Source organism: Balaenoptera acutorostrata, chromosome 10 (assembly GCF_949987535.1).
Source record: "Balaenoptera acutorostrata chromosome 10, mBalAcu1.1, whole genome shotgun sequence".
Lineage (NCBI taxonomy): Eukaryota > Metazoa > Chordata > Mammalia > Artiodactyla > Balaenopteridae > Balaenoptera > Balaenoptera acutorostrata.
Window position 1 is genome coordinate 11,733,217 of NC_080073.1, and position 17,954 is coordinate 11,751,170.

General features: G+C 38.5%; 1 long non-coding RNA gene across 8 annotated transcripts in view; it reads left to right on the forward strand.

Moving 5' to 3' along the window:
• The window catches only part of LOC103010051 (uncharacterized), a 133,660-nt gene that overhangs the window by 83,863 nt on the left and 31,843 nt on the right, over window positions 1-17,954 (forward strand). Inside the window, exon 1 of one of the 8 annotated variants that reach the window (XR_009009476.1) lies at window positions 109-517. The exons of the other annotated variants lie outside the window; for them this stretch is intronic. This is a non-coding gene — a long non-coding RNA (uncharacterized LOC103010051). Of the gene's footprint in view, window positions 1-108; window positions 518-17,954 lie in introns of those variants that run through there. 8 annotated transcript variants of the gene reach the window in all.

Here is a 17,954-nt window from a genome sequence, read left to right on the forward strand (position 1 = left end):
GGTGCAGGCCCACGTGAGCAGCCGGCCCACGTGAGCAGCCGGCCCACGGGCTCTAGGGCCCGGGCGCGCAGGCGCACAGCAGGGCTAGGGCGAGGTCGGAGGCGGCAGAGGGGTGAAGGCGGAGGAGGTAGTGCCTGGGAACAGGCAACCTGTGTCTGGCGCGGTGCCCTGCAGCTGGTGGCGGGTGGGGCCGGCGGGCGGGCTGCCGCTTTCCCCTGTCGACGGAGGCTGCTGACGGGAAAACGATACGGGAGGGAGCGCCTCGGCCCAGGTCCCTTCCCCTGAAAACCTGCGGGATTTCAGGGCCGAGTAAGCCAAGCAGAAGAGCTGGGCGGTGTTAACAAACGGACGTTGAGACTCGCAGAGATCAGCCTTCGAGGCCTCTGTCTGCCCGCCAGCGGCTCTGTGACCTCTGGCGTGGCACAGCCTGGCCTCAGTTTCCCCACCCTTCTAGAGGGCTTGCGGCTTGCGAGTGGCCCGGAAGAAAACAGTTAACGTCACAAATACTACCAGCCTAGTGAGTATTTAGAGCATCTGAGTCACGCCCTTGCCCTCATTTCAACAAGGTGAAAGTTACACGGTGGTTTAGTGCCAGGGCCCCTGTGTGAGCTTGGGCCTCCGCTTCCTTGTCAGCGCACAGAGCGTGCTTCGAAGGTAACGAGAAGGGAGTGTGGAGCGTTGTTCTTGGCACATGCTGGGCTCATAATGCTCATTCCAGGCGTCAGGCAGAGCAAATGGCGTCGACGTAGAGTTTATTTTAGAATAGCCAAGCTGTCTGGGGGATGCAACCACAGACCATGCGAGCCAGGGTGCATACCTACGGATAGCGGTCCGTTTTTACTCTGTCAGCTAGCCAGGGAGACGGGATACACTTAATAATTTATTAAGTACACTCCCATTTATCCCTGACTTAGAAAAGGCTTCCTTGGTCTAATTTTCCCTATCTCTCTAGTTGGTAGTGTTTTAGAAACGCTAAAAGAAACGTTTCATTGATTGTTCTGAATTTGATCTTATATTTAGTTCTGTTTTTTAAATTTTTTAAAAATAATTTTTGGCTTTCGTTGCAGTCCACAGGCTCTTCGTTGGGGTGTGCTAGCTTCTCCCTAGTTGTGGTGCGCGGGCTCTCTAGTTGGCGTGTGTGGGCTCTGTTGCCCCGCCCTATTGCCGCTCGGCATGTGGGATCTTAGTTCCCTGACTAGGGATCGAACCTATGTCCCCTGCTTTGGAAGAGGGATTCTTAACCGCTGGACCACCAGGGAAGTCCCCATTTAGCCCTCTTCTGATGATGATGATGAAGGAATTGTGATTGATCTGTATTTGGCATGGTTATTAGTGTACTGGATTAATTTGGGATCAAATTGTCCATACTCAGAAGGAGAGCTGGCAAAACCGTATGTTCAACTGTTACTGGGGCCCCATGTTGAAAGCTTAAAAAATATTCGTGTTCTGTGCTGTATTACCTTCGTGGTCTCAGTAATACCCCAGCTTCCATTGTCTCTAGGGTGGTCCTTGAAAGCTTTTGTTAATTTTTATTTTTCAGACATTTTGACCTTAATCTCACCTTTTCCTACCAGTAACCACTTAAAGATCCTGTTGCTGCAAGAGTTCAGGGAAAATCCATTTGTAATATTATTTGGAGAAGGGTGACCACACCCTTGCTTCTACAGTGTTGAGTAAACCAAACTACTGTTCTTACTAGAAAAAACCTGCAGCTGAAACTGGGGTTAGGGATAAAGAAACCCAGCTGGATTTTGCCCCTCAGTAGCAGTGATAGTTTCTGTTTGTGGTGTGTTTATCATAAAACATGCTTTGCAAGAATGTGACTAGCTTTTTATAAGTCTACCGTGACTATACATGGTTTACGATGCCTAGCATCTAAGATATGTACAAATAACTGATAGATCCTGACCCCCTTAAATGACTGACAGGTGCTTGCAAAAGTCAGTATTCTGCCCACACAATAGCTCCTTGCTGGGAAAAGTACTTGGTTGATATTATCTATGACTGATACTTTTAAAATATAGTATTGAAAGCATATGAGAGATTTCGGAGTTTGACTTTTTCATTTATTTCCATCTTCTCGTTTCAGTATTTTAAACAGTTGTAGAACTTATGTGCTGGTGTTAACAACTTCTTGAATTTGGCTTAAAAGAGCTAGTTGTCCTTGGTCTCACTATTTCAGTTCAACATACATTATTTAACAGAGTATAATATGCTGAATAACTGCAACAGTCATAATAAACATTCATTGAGAATGTACCATTTCCATTTATATTTATGTTTATCATATATATCCATTTTATTTCACCATTTTGGACACTGGGGAATAAGACACTGTTTATTATATGTTCTTTCACCTCAGGAAATTTATGACTTTGTTTCCTCTGTTTTTTTTAAGAGAAAAGAATCTTTCTGAAAAGTGAAGCCTTTTAATTGTGGTAGAAATCCTGAATATAATGTTTCATTGAGAAACAGTAGTCTCCTTTAAAAATTTTGTTGTTTTTTCTTTGTTTCAAATGAAATAACGAACTCTTACAATGTTAGTGTGGCCCTTAGCCCAAACCAATCATTTCTTACTTTAGTAAACGGATCAAGAATGTTAATTTAATACATAGCAAATATAATACTTAAGGATCTGCTCATAAAATTGATATTGGATGACAAGTGTTTTAAAACAAGGGTTTTAGACTTCAGAACAGGAAAGGTAAATTTGTGTTTATCCTGGGCTTTATTAAAATATTGGAAATTAATAGTAGAAAGCACTGATGGATTAAAAATAAGCCATTAGACTTTGGGCAACATGGATTAGTCAGTGATACATATATGTATATAATGATATGTATGTATTTGTACCATTGTTTGTTTTACAAAAGGCTTTCACTTTATCTCGTCTCATCAGTTCTCCTATATCACTTTAATATAGGTATTGCTTAAGCCATTGAAGAAATGAAGAAAAAATTTCAGAAAAGGAAAAAAAAATTCAGAGACGGTGAAAGGAAATTGCCCAAGGTCTTCTGAGTCCAAGTCCTATAATGCTCACACAATAAAAAAAGACATGGTGGGCAATGAATATTTTTGATTGAGCCCATTGTCAGTGCAGTCAGTATAGCGGAATTACAATTCTTTCACTGCGATTGACTCCTCTGTTCTAATTTTTACCCGTTTCTATTAACAAAATAAGGATTTCTGAATTTAACAGTAACAGGAATAGAGTGGTGAACAAGAGCCTGAACCCCCAGCTCTCATGGGAGTTACAGTTTAGAGAGAGGTAACAGAGAGCAAAATAACTTCAGATTGTTAAGTGCTAAAGAGATAAAGAGCACATAACCCAGCTTAGGGTGTCATGGAAAGATCCCCAGGAAAAGGGTACCTTAATTGATGTCTGAAGGATAAGTAAAAATCAAGTGAAGGCAGGAGGAGATGGACAGTCTCAGTAAAGGAACAGCATGTGAAAAGACGTGATGCAGAAGAGTGCATCCATTGTTCTAGGACCTGGGAAGTACAATGTTAATCAATATAAATGTAGGGGTGTGTTGGGGGCAGTGGCTTTGGTGAAAGAGGAAAGTGTGAGAGATGAGGATAAATAAGGAAGAAGGAGTCAGAGGACTTTGAATCTGTGAGTAAAGGTTTCGGAAAGTAGGGTAGAAGAATGCTGGGGGCTTCAAGACTGTGAGTAGGAGGAACAACTATTAGGAGACCATTGCAGAAGTCCAGGTAAGAAATGATGGTTGCCTGGAAAGGGTAGTGACACTGCAGATAAAATGAGGATGGAAAAGGGAAGATAACTGAAAAAATATGTATGAGTAGAATTTTTTTCTTCAAAGAATGGTTTATCGTCCTAGAACATAATTGGTAAAAACTCAAGTTGCATACTGCAGAACTTGCATCTTTTTTAACAAATATTGAAGTATAGTTGATTTACAATATTATATTAGTTTCGGGTGTACAACATAGCACTTCAATATTTTTATTAATTATACTCCATTTAAAGTTATTATAAAATAATGACTATATTCCCTGTGCTGTACAATATATCCTTGTAGCTAATTTATTTTACGTGTCATAGTTTGAACCTCTTAATCCACTGCCCCTATTTTGCCCCTCCTCCCTTCCCTCTCCTTACTGGTAACCAGTAGTTTGTTCTCTATATATGTAAATCTGTTTTGTTTTTTTTTTAATTCATTCAGTTTTATCTTTTTAGATTCCACGTATAAGTGATAGCATACAGTATTTGTCTTTCTCTGTTGACTTACTTCACTAAACGTAATACCCACCCACTCCATGCATGTTGTTACAAATGGCAAATTTTCATTCTTTTTTTATAGCTGAGTAATATTCCACTGTGTATATGTATGTGTATTTATATATATGCCACATCTTTTTTTTTTAAATTAATTAATTTATTTATTTATGGCTGTGTTGGGACTTCGTTTCTGTGCGAGGGCTTTCTCTAGTTGTGGCAGGCAGGGGCCACTCTTCATCGCGGTGCGCGGGCCTCTCACTGTCGCGGCCTCTCTTATTGCGGGGCACAGGCTCCAGACGCGCAGGCTCAGTAATTGTGGCTCACGGGCCCAGTTGCTCCACGGCATGTGGGATCTTCCCAGACCAGGGCTCGAACCCGTGTCCCCTGCATTGGCAGGTAGATTCTCAACCACTGCGCCACCAGGGAAGCCCATGCCACATCTTCTTTATCCGTTCATCTCTTCATGGACACTTCGGTTGCTTCCATATCTTGGCTATTCTAAATAATGCTGTGAACATTGGAGTACATGTATCTTTTCGAATTAGTGTTTTTGTTTTGATATAATTTCTATTCTGTTAAATTTTGGGGGACTTGTTCTGTGGCCTAGCATATGATCTGTCCTGGCGAACATTCCATGTGCAATTGAAAAGAATGTGTACTTTGCTGTTTTGGGATAGAATATCCTGTAGGTATCTATTAAGTCCAGCTGGTCTAATGTGTCATACAAGACCACTGTTTCCTTATTGATTTTCTGTCTGGACGATCTGTCCATTGATGTAAGTGGGGTGTTAAAGTCCCCTACTATTATTGTATTATTGTCAGTTTCTCCCTTTATGTCTGTTAATGCTTTATATATTTAGGTGCTCCTATATTAGGTACATATATTTTAATGAATATTGTATGCTTTTCTTGTATTGATCCCCTATCATTATATAATGCCCTTCTTTGTCTTTTGTTACAGATTGTGTTTTAAAGTCTACTTTGTCTGATATGAGTATTGCTACCCCAGCTTTCTTGTTGCTTCCATTTGCATGAAATTTCTTTTTCCATCCCCTCACTTTGAGAGTGTGTGTGTGTTTGTGTGTCTTTACGTCTGAAGTGAGTCTCTTGTGAGCAGCATATAAATGGGTCTTGTTTTTTTCATCCAATTGGCCACCCTGTGTCTTTTGATCAGAGCATTTAGTCCATTGGCATTTAAAGTGATTATTGATAGGTATGTAGTTATTGCCATTTTGTTACTTATTTTCTGGTTGTTTTTGTAATTCTTCTCTGTTCTTTTCTTCTTTTAGTTTTTACCCTTGTAGTGTGATGATTTTCTTTAGTTGTATGCTTGTGTTTCTTTCTCTCTCGTTCTTGGGTATCTATTGTAGGTTTTTGATTTGTAGTTACTATAGGGTTCATATATGTTGACCTGTAACTGTATCTCCTTGTTTTAAACTGATAGTCATTTAAGTTCAAACACATTCTAAAAGATATACTTTTAAAAATTCCCCTCCCCCATGTTTTGTGTTTTTGGTGTCATAGTTACATCTTCATGTTTATCCCTTAACTGCTTCTTGTGGTTGTAGTTGATTTACAGTTTTTGTCTTTTAATTTTCATACTAGCTGTTTAAGTGGTTGATCCACAGCCTTTACTGTATGTTTGCGTAGGTCCTGACCTTATCGCTTCTCTTGCTTTCCTACCTGACTCCGTGTGGATCTTTCTTTACAGCCTTGCACATATAAGAGTCTTTATGCCTGTCTCCAGTTTGCTTTCAGTGATAATTGCTCTGCATGTAAATGTATTTTTGATGTGTTTGTGTAGGGAGGCAAGTCCACTGTCCTCCTACTCTGCCATTTTGATCTCCTCTTATATATGAGTAGAACTAATGCAGTCTTGTGATAGCTTGGATGAAGGGAGACAAGAGAGTAATGCCTGGGTTTCTGTTTTGGCAATTGAGAGAATAGTAATACTACTCACTGAGAGGAGGGATACAAAACAGGGGTACAAATTTGAGAGGAAGACTGTGAGGGGAAAGATAAGAGTTCAGTTTTAGACATACTGAGTCTAAACATCAAGCTGAAGATAATGACTTGGGAGGTTTGAGTTGAGGCCAGTGATTTGGGAATTACTGGGGGGATAATGTTTGCTTCTCATTACGATTGGGAGAAGATTAGAAATACTAAGAATACTTCAAGCTCTTTTTGAAGAAAGGAATTATGTTTAATTTACATGACAAGTCTATAAGCAACCTCTAGAACAAGGAAAAAATTGCATTACAAAGAATCAGAGCTAGTGGCTTGAAAAGTGCCTTAATATGGAAAGACACCTAATTTTCTTTTTAAAAATGAGCACTGGGAGGGCCTGGTGGGACGGAGGCTGGGAGACTGGGGCAATTAGCATGCAGCTCAGCGGGAGGCAGGTGCCTGGAGATGTGACTGGGGCCCACATGGCCAGGTTGCCATCCCAGAGCAGGGCTGCTGCACCCTGGCCCTGGGCCACCCACATTCTGCATGAAAAACCAGCTCCATGACCCCCCAGCACAGGTGCATTTTTTAAAAAACAAGCACTTAGAGGGAGAATTACATTTCAAAAAAGTACTTCAGGGATTGTTAGATTGGATTTTAAAAAAGTCAAGAACCAACTCTATATGCTATCTACAACAAACTCACCTTAAATATGGAGACATAGATAAGTTAGAAGTAAAAAGATGGAAAAAACATATGCCATGCAAAACACTAATCAAAAGAAAGATGAGGTGGCTCTATTAATACCAAAGTAGACTTCAAGAAATACTGCCAAGGAAGAAGATGGGCATTACATAATGAATAAGGGGTCAGTTCATCAAGAACACTTAACAGTCACAAATGTGAATGCACCTAACACAACTGAAAGAACCAAAAGGTGAAATAGACAAATTCATAGTTTTAGCTGGCAAGTTCAACTCTCCTTTTTCAGTACTCCGTAGAACTAGTAGACAGAAAATGAGTAGGGATGTAGAGACCTAAACAGCCCTATTAGCCAACTTGATATAATTGACTTTTAGAGAATACTCCATCCAGCAGTAGCAGAATACACATTATGGTCAAGTGTATGTAGGAAATTCCCCAAGTTAGATCATATTATGGGCCATAAAACAAATTTCAACAAATTTAAGAAATCATATAAAGTATGTTCTCTGATCCCAGGAGAATTAAGCTAGAAATTAATAACAATATCTGGGCAATTTCCAACTATTTGGAAATTACACAACACACTTTTAAATAACCCTGAGTCAAAGAGGAAGGCATAAGGGGAATTAAAAACTACTTTGAATGGAATGACAGTTAAAATGCAGCACATACTAAAGCAGTGCTTAGAGGGAGGTGTAGCATAAAAGGCATATATTAGAAACAAAAAAGGCCTGAAATCAATGATCTTAGCCTCCACCTTAAGAAACTAAAAAACAGACGAGCAAATTAAATCCAAAACAAACAGAAAATAGGAAATAATAAAGATAAGTGCATGAATAAAGTTGCAAACAAAAATAGAGAAAGTCACTAAAACCAAAAAGTGGTATTTGAAAGATAAATTTGATATACCTCTAGCTAGACTTATCAGGAAAAAAGCTAGACTTATCAAATCAATATCAAGAATGAAAAAGAACATCACTACAGACCCTACAGACATTAAAATGATAGTAGGGAATATTATCAACAATTTTCTATGTCAATAAATTTGATAACTTAGATGAAATGGGCAAATTCCTTGAAGGACTAACTACCAGAACTTACTTAAGAAGTAGTAGATAACCTAACAGCTTTCCCACAGGAAAAGTCTGGTGGCTTCACTAGTCAATTGTACAGGTGTTTAAGGAAGAAATAATACCAATTCTACACAAACTCTTCCAGAAATAGAAAAGGAGAGAACACTTCCCAACTAATTTTATGAGGCCAGCAGTATACCTCACACCCATTAGGATGGCTACTATCAAAAGAACCAGAAAATAATAAGTATTGGTGAGTATGTGGGGAAATTGGAACCCTTGTGCAGTGTTGATGAGAATGTAAAATGACATAGCTGCTATGGAAAATAGTATGGTCGTTCCTCAAAAAAATTAAAAATAGAGTTACCATATGATCTAGCAATTCTACTTTTACATCATAGGGATGTAATACACATTATATAGCAAATAATACTGTAATAATTTTGTATGGTGATAGATGGTTACTAAACTTATTGTGGTGATCATTTCATAATGTATTTGATTGTCAAATAACTATGTGTACACCTGAAACTAACATACTATTGTATGTCAACTGTATTTCAGTTAAAAGGAGGGGTTTGAAGAGATATTTGTACATCCATGTTCATAGCATTATTCATGATAGGTAAAAGATGGATGCACCCCAAGTGTCCATTGATAGATGAATGGATAAGCAACATGTGGTATATACATGCAAAGGAATATTATTCGGCCTTGAAAAGGAAGGAAATTCTGGTAATGCTACAGTATGGATAAAACTTGAGGGCCTTATGCTGAATGAAATAAGCCAGTCACAAAACAACAGTGCTAAATGAAATAAGCCAGTCACAAAACAACAAACATCGTATGATTCCACTTATATGAGATACTTCGTGTAGTCAAAGTCATAGAGGCAAAAAGTAGAATGGTGATTTTGAGGGGCTAGGGGCAGGGGGAATGGGGAAATATTGTTTAATGGGTACAGGGTTTCAGTTTTCCAAGAAGAAAAAAGCTATGGAAATGGATAGTGGTGATGGTTGAACCCATATTGAATATATTTAATACCACTGAACTGTACACTTAAAAGTGGTTAAGATGGTAAGTTTTCTGTTGTTCATTTTCTCACAGTAAAGAAAATTGAACAAAATTGAGTATATAAAAAGAGTAGAAAATATATCGTGACCAAGTGGAGTTTATCACAAGATGCAAGATTGGTTCACTATTGATAAATCAATCAATGCAATTCACCATATCAACAGACTAAAGAAGAAAAACCATATGATCATCTCAATAGATGCAGAAAAAGCATTTTAAGAAACATTTATTATTCATTCCTGATAAAACTCTTAGAAAACTAGGAATAAAAGTGAACTTCCGCTACCTGATAAAGGGCATGAATGAAAAACCTACAGCTAATATCATACTTAATAGTGAAAGACTTGAATGCTTTCCCCCTAAAGTCAGAACAAAGCAAGGATGCTGGCTCTCACCACTCTTATTCGTCATTTTCCTGAAGGTCCTAGCTAGTGCAATGAGGCAAGAAAAAGAGGCATACAGAGTGGAAAGGAAGAAATAAAAATGCCTTTATTTGTAGATACCATGATTGTGTAGAAAATCCCAAAGAATCTCCAAAAAACTCCTGGATATAGTAGGTAAAATTAGCAAGGTCACAAGATCCAAGGTCAATATATGAAAACTGTCGTACTTTTCTAACAGCAAACATTTGAACTTGAAGACTTTTTAAAGTGCTCTTTAAAATAGCATTCAGGGAATTCCAGTGGTCCAGTGGTTAGGACTTGGAGCTTTCACTGCAGTGACCTGTGTTCAGTCCCTGGTCGGGGAACTAAGATCCAACAAGCTGCAAGGTGTGGCCAAAAAAAAAAAAAAGCATTCAAACTATTTAAATACTTAGGGAAAATATAACAAAATATGTGTAAGATTTGTATGTTAAAAACTACAAAATTGATGAGAGAAATTAGAGAAGACCTAATATCAGTGGTGAGATATTTTGGGTTCATAAGTTGGGAGACTCAATATTATCAGAATGTAATTTCTTCCCAAATTGATGTGTAGATTCAATGAAATTACAACCACAATCTCAGCAGCCATTTTTTGTGGAAATTAATAGGCTAGTTCTAAAATTTATATTGAGAGGCAAAGAACTTAGAATAGCCAAAACAATTTTTTAAATTTAATTTTTACTTTATATTGGATTATAGTTGATTTACAATGTTGTGTTAGTTTCAGGTGTGCAGCAAAGTGATTCAGTTATACATAAACTTTTATCCATTCTTTTTTAGATACTTTTCCCATATAGGTTATTACAGAATATTCAGTAGAGTTTCCTGTGCTATACAGTAGGTCCTTGTTGATTATCTGTTTTATATATAGTAGTGTGTATATGTTAATCCCACACTCCTAATTTATCCCTCCCTCCTCCATGTTTCCCCCTTTGGTAACCATACGTTTGTTTTCGAAGTTTGTGAGTCTGTTTCTGTTTTGGAAATAATTTCATTTGTATCATTGTTTTTAGATTTCACATATAAGTGATACCATATGATATTTGTCTTTCTCTTTCTGACTTACTTCGCTTAGTATGATAATCTCTAGGTCCATCCATGTTGCTGCAAATGGCATTATTTTATTCTTTTTTATGGCTGCATAATATTCCATTGTATATATGTACCACATCTTCTTTATCCATTCCTCTGTCCATGGACATTTCGGTTGCTTCCATGTCTTGGCTCTTGTAAATAGTGCTGCGGTGAACATTATAGAGTGCATGTATCTTTTTGAATTATGGTTTTCTCTGGATCAGTGCTCAGGAGTTGGATTGCTGGATCATATGGTAGTTCTGTTTTTAGGTGTTTTTTTTTTGTTTTTTTTGGTTGTGTTGGGTCTTCATTGCTGCACATGGGCTTTTCTGTAGTTGCCACGAGCAGGGGCTACTCTTTGTTGTGGTTCACGGGCTTCTCATTGCGGTGGCTTCTCTTGTTGTGGAGCACGGGCCCTAGGCACGTGGGCTTCAGTAGTTGCAGCACGTGGGCTCAGTAGTTGTGGCTCACGGGCTCTAGAGCGCAGGCTCAGTGGTTGTGGCACATGAGCCCAGTTGCTCCACGGCATTTGGCATCTTCCTGGAGCAGGGCTTGAACCCATGTCCCCTGCATTGGCAGGCGGATTCTCAACCACTGTGCCACCAGGGAAGTCCCTACTTTTAGCTTGTTAAAGAATCTCCATACTGTTCTCCATAGCAGTTGTACCAATTTACATTCCCACCAACAGTGTAGGAAGGTTCCCTTTTCCCCACACCCCCTCCAGTATTTGTTATTTGTAGACTTTTTGATGATGGCCATTCTGACCAGAGTGAGCTGGTACCTCCTTGTGGTTTTGATTTGCATTTCTCTAATAATGAGCAGTGTTGAGCATGTTTTCATGTGCTTTTTGGCCATCTGTATGTCTTCTTTGGAGAAATGTCTATTTAGATCTTTTGCCTATTTTTTGAATGGGTTGTTTGTTTTTTTGATATTAAGCTGCATGAGCTGTTTGTATATTTCGGAGATTAATCCCTTGTTGGTAGCTTCATTTGCAGATATTTTCTCCCATTCTGTGGGTTGTCTTTTCATGTTGTTTATGGTTTCCTTTGCTGTGCAAAAGCTTTTAAGTTTCATTAGGTCCCATTTGTTTATTTTTGTTTTTATTTTCATTACTGTAGGAGGTGGATCCAAAAAGATACTGCTGTGATTTATGTCATAAAGTATTCTGCCTATGTTTTCCTCTAAGAGTTTTATAGTATCCAGTCTTACGTTTAGGTCTTTAATCCATTTTGAGCTTATTTTTGCGTATGGTGTTAGGGAGTGTTCTAATTTCATTCTTTTACATGTAGCTGTCCAGTTTACCCAGCACCACTTACTGAAGAGACTGTCTTTTCTCTGTTGTATAGTTTTGCCTCCTTTGTCATAGATTAATTGCCCATAGGTGTGTGGGTTTATTTCTGGGTTTTCTATCCTGTTCCATTGTTCTATATTTTATTTTTGTGCCAGTGCCATACTGTTTTGATGACTGTAGCTTTGTAGTATAGTCTGAAGTCAGGGCGCCTGATTCCTCCAGCTCCGTTTTTCTTTCTCAGGATTGCTTTGGCTATTTGGGGTCTTTTGTTTATCCATACAAATTTTAAAACTTTTTGTTCTAGTTCTGTGAAAAATGCTGTTGGTAATTTGTAGGGATTGCATTGAATCTGTAGATTGCCTTGGGTAGTAGAGTCATTCTGACAGTAATGATTCTCCCAATCCTAGGACATGGTATATCTTTCCATCTGTTTGTGTCGTCTTCTATTTCTTTCATCAGCATCTTACAGTTTTCAGAGTACAGGTCTTTTGTCTCCTTAGGTAGGTTTATTCCAAGGAATTTTATTCTTTTTGATGTGATGGTAAATGGGATTGTTTCCTTAATTTCTCTTTCTGATCTTTTGTCATTAGTGTATAGAAATGCAAGAGATTTCTGTGTATTGGTTTTGTATCCTGCAACTTTACCAAATTTATTGATGAGCTCTAGTCGTTTTCTGGTAGCATCTTTAGGATTCTCTATGTACAGTATCATGTCATCTGCAAACAGTGACAGCTTTACTTCTTCTTTTCCAGTTTGGATTCCTTTTATTTATTTTTCTTCTCTGATTGCCGTGGCTAGGACTTGTAAAAAACTCTGTTGAATAAAAGTGGCAAGAGTGGACATCCTTGTCTTGTTGCTGATCTTAGAGGAAATGTTTTCAGCTTTTCACCATTGAGTGTGATGTTAGCTGTGGGTTTGTCATATATGGCCTTTATTATGTTGAGGTAGTTTCCCTCTGTGCTCACTTTCTGGGGAGAATTTATCATAATTGGGTGTTGAATTTTGTCAAAAGCTTTTTCTGCATCTATTGAGATGATCATATGGTTTTTATTATGTTTGTTAATGTGGTGTATCACATTGATTGATTTGCAGATATTGAAAAATTCTTGCATCCCTGGGATAAATGCCACTTGATCATGGTTTCTGATCCTTTGAATGTATTGTTGGATTACGTTTGCTAGTATTTTGTTGAGGATTTTTGCATCTATGTTCATCATTCGTATTGGTCTGTAATTTTTGTATGTGTGTGTGGTATCTTTGTCTGGTTTTGGTATCAGGGTGATGGTTTTGATATCAGAATGAGTTTGTGGATGTTCTTTCCTCTGCAATTTTTTGGAATAGGTTCAAAAGGATAGGTGTTAACTCTTCTCAAAATGTTTGATAGAATTCTCTTGTGAAGCCATCTAGTCATGGACTTTTGTTTGTTTGAAGTTTTAAAGTCACAGTTTCAATTTCAGTACTTGTGATGGGTCTGTTCATATTTTCTATTTCTTCCTGGTTCAGTCTTGGAAGATTGTACCTTTCTAAGAATTTGTCCATTCTTCTAGGTTGTCCATTTTACTGGCGTAGAGTTGCTCATAGTAGTCTCTTATGATCCTTTGTATTTCTGTGGTGTCAGTTGTAACTTCTCCTTTTTCATTTCTAATTTTATTTTATTTTATTTTATTTTTATTTTTTGGGGGGGTTTAAAAATTTTTTTTAATTGAAGTATACTTAATTTACAATGTTGTGTTAGTTTCTGGTGTACAGCAAAGTAGTTCATATATATTTGTGATATATATATTATATATTATTTTTCATATTCTTTTCCATTATGGTTTATTACAGGATATAGAATATAGTTCCCTGTGCTATACAATAGGACCTTGTTGTTTATCTCTTTTATATATAGTAGTTTGCATCTGCTAATCCCAAACTCCTGATTTATTCCTCCCCCTCCATTCCCCCTTTGGTAACCATAAGTTTGTTTTCTATGTCTGTGAGTCTTCATTTCTAATTTTATTGATTTGAGCCTTCCACCTCTTTTTCTTAATGAAGCTGGCTAAAGGTTTATCAATTGTGTTTATCTTCTGAAAGAACCAGCTTTTAGTTTTATTGATCTTTGCTGTTGTTTTCTCTCATTCCTGTGAGAAAACCTCAGCAATGTAATTACTTTCCTGTTCGTGGGTTGCCCACCCAGCGGGTATGGGATTTGATTGTATTGCGAAGGCACCCCTCCTACTGTCTTGTTGTGGCTTCTTCTTTGTCTTTGGATGTAGAATATCTTTTTTGGGTAGGTTCTAGTCTTTTTTTGTCGATGGTTGTTCAGTAGTTAGTTGTGATTTTGGTATTTTCATGAGAGGAGGTGAGCTCAAGTCCTTCTACTTTGCCATCTTGTCTCCAATCATGCTGTTATCTCAATCTCTAATTGCCTTTTATTAAATAAGCTCTTTCCAGTGTTTTTCAAACCCCCAGCTGGCTCATGATGAAGCTTTTTTGGGTCCTCTTTAAAGATGGGTGTCTGCTGTGGTCAAGCAGAGCTACCTTGAGGTTCTTTTTTTTTTTTAATATTTATTTATTTACTTATTTGGTTGTGTCGGGTCTTAGTTGTGGCAGGCGGGCTCCTTAGTTGTGGCTCGCTGGCTCCTTAGTTATGGCAGTCAGGCTCCTTTGTTGCAGCAGGCAGTCTCCTTAGTTGTGGCATGTGAACTCTTAGTTGAGGCATGCGTGTGGGATCTAGTTCCCGGACCAGCAATCGAACCCGGGCCCCCTGCCTTGGGAGCACGGAGTCTTAATGACTGTGCCAACAGGGAAGTCCCAACCTTGAGGTTCTTATATACCGGGAAGCTGGAGATCTGGGATGGTGCTGAGCATCAAGAATGGCCCAGAGTGAAGATTCCAATAGGCTGTTCTGGATTTCTCATTATTTTTTGTGGACTCCATAGTTTGGCTTCTGTATCCACCACCCTAACCCAGGAGAAACTTCCCCGAATTCATTGCACAGGCAGTGCAGAACAGTACAGTTTCTCTCCTCCTCGGAAAGCTGAGGTAAGATTTGCCACTGGCAAAATCGAAGCTTCTGGGCTGCTGTTTTTTTTGTTTTTTTAAAGTATGGTAAGAACATAAAATACAGAAGATGAGATCTACTCTCTTAATAAATTAGTATACAGTATTGTTAACTACAAGCACAATGTCATGTAGCAGATCTGTAGAATTTTTTATCTTTTACTACTGGAAGTTTTTACCCATTGAATAGCAACTCCCCATTTCCCCTTTCCTTCAGACCCTGGCTACCACCATTCTTCTTGTACTTTGATGACTGACTACTTTAGATAACTCATATAACTGGAATAATGCAGTATTTGTCCTGGCTGGCTTATTTCACTTTGTATAAGGTCCTCAAATTTCATCCATGCTGTAGCATACAAAAGGATATCCTTCTTTTTATGGCTGAATAATATTTCACTGTATGTATATGCCACATTTTCTTTATCCATTCATCTGTTGACTAATATTTAGATTGTTTCCACCTCTTAGATCTTGTGAACAGTGCTTCAGTGAACTTGGGAGTGTAGATATCACTTTGATATCTTGATTTCAATTCTCTTGGATAGATACCCAGTAGTGGGATTGCTGGATCATATGGTAGTTCTATTTTTAATTTTTGAGGAACCTCCATACTGTTCTCCATAGTGGCTGCACCATCTGACATTCTCACCATCAGTGTACCAGGCTTACAGTTTCTCTACAGCCGCACCAACACTTGTTATTTTGTTTTCTTGATAATGGCCATCCTGAGAGGTGTGAGATGATATCTCATTGTGGTTTTTTGATTTGCATTTCCCTGATGATGAACATCTTTTCATATAACTGTTGGCTATTTGTAGATCTTCTTTGGAGAAATGTCTCCCCCAGTCTTTTGCCCATTTTTAACCAGCTTATTTGTTTTTTTGCTGTTGAGTAGTAGTAGTTCCTTATATATTTTGAATATTAATCTCTCATCAGTTTGCAAATACTCTCTCCCTTTCCATAGGTTGCCTTTTCGCTCTTGATTATTATTTTTTTTTAATAACTATTTTTTTTTAAATTAATTTATTTATTTTTGGCTGTGTTGGGTCTTTGTTTCTGTGTGAGGGCTTTCTCTAGTTGCGGCGAGCGGGGGCCACTCTTCATCGCGGTGCGCGAGCCTCTCATTATCACGGCCTCTCTTGTTGCGGAGCACAAGCTCCAGACGCGCAGGCTCAGCAGTTGTGGCTCACGGGCCTAGTTGCTCCGCGGCATGGGGGATCCTCCCAGACCGGGGCTCAAACCCGTGTCTCCTGCATCGGCAGGCAGATTATCCACCACTGCGCCACCAGGGAAGCCCCATCGCTCTTGATTCTTTACTTTGCTGTGCAGAAGCTTTTTAGTTTGATGTAGCCCCACTTGTCTATTTTTGCTTTTGTTGTGTATCCTTTTCGTGTTCAAATCAGTGCCAAGACCAGTATCATGAAGATTTTCCCCTATGTTTTCTTCTTGGAGTTTTAGAGTTTCAGGTCTTATATTTAAATTTTTAGTACATTTTGAGTTGATATATATGTATGGTGTAAGATAAGGGTCCAGTTTCATCCTTTTGCATGTGGATATCCAGTTTTCCCAGCATCGTTTGTTGAAGAGACTAACCTTTCCCCGTTATGTATTCTTGGTATGCTTGTCGAAGAGCAATTGACCATATATGAAGACAATGAGATATTGGTGAGTGGAAAGACACATAGGCCAATGGAATAGAATACAGAGTACAGGAACAGACCACACAAACATGGTCTGACTTTGGACAAAGATGCCAAGATAACTCATGGGAGTAGAGATAGTCTTTTCAAAAACTTGGTGCTGGAATAATTGACATCCATATTTTTAAAAATGAACCTTGTATGTATACAAAAATTAACTAAAAATGTGTCATAGACCAAAATGTAAAATTTAAAACTACAGCACTTCTAGAACTTCCTGTTGCATCTGTTAGCCACATTTGGCTATTTAAATTTAAATAATTAAAACTAAATACAGTGTGACAGTTCAGCTGCTTAGTTGTTCTAGCCACGTGTCAAGTCCTCAATGGCCATGGGTGGCTAGCTAAAGCTGTATTGATTAGCTCAGATTACAGCATATTTCTTTTCTTTTCTTTTTTTTTTTTTTTGAGCTTGGTGGGAAAGGCTTTTCTGTTTTTTTAAAAATATATTTCATTATTATTCTTTTACATCTTTATTGGATTATAATTGCTTTGTAATGTTGTGTTAGTTTCTGCTGTATAACAAAGTGAATCAGCTATACGTATACCTGTATCCCCTCTCTCTTGCACCTCCCTCCCACCCTCCCCATCCCACCCCTCTAGGTTGTCACAGAGCACTGAGCTGGCCTCCCTGTGCTATACAGCAGCTTCCCACTAGCTATCGGTTTCACACATGGTAGTGTATATATTGTCAGTGCTAGTCCCTCAGTTCGTCCCACCCTCCCCTTCCCTCCCTGTGTCCACAAGTCCGTTCTCTATGTCTGCATCTCTATTCCTGTTCTGCCACTAGGTTCATCAGTACCATTTTTCTACATTCCATATATATGCATTAATACATGGTATTTGTTTTTCTCTTTCTGACTTACTTCACTGTGTATGACAGACTCTAAGTCCATCCACATCACTACATATGACTTAATTTCTTTCCTTTTTATGGCTGAGTAATATTCCATTGTATATATGTGCCACATCTTCTTTATCCATTCACCTGTCGATGGACACTTAGGTTGCTTCCATGTCCTGGCTATTGTAAATAGAGCTGCAGTGAACATTTTGGTACATGATTCTTTTTGAATTATGGTTTTCTCAGGGTATATGCCCAGTAGTGGGATTACTGGGCCATATGGTAGTTCTATTTTTAGTTTTTTAAGGAACCTCCATACTATTCTCCATAGTGGCTATATCAATTTACATTCCCACCAGCGGTGCAAGAGGGTTCCCTTTTCTCCACACCCTGTCCAGCATTTATTGCTTGTAGATTTTTTGATGATGGCCATTCTGACCAGTGTGAGGTGATACCTCATTGCAGTTCTGATTTGCATTTCTCTAATGATTAGTGATGTTGAGCATCTTTTCATGTGTTTGTTAGCCATCT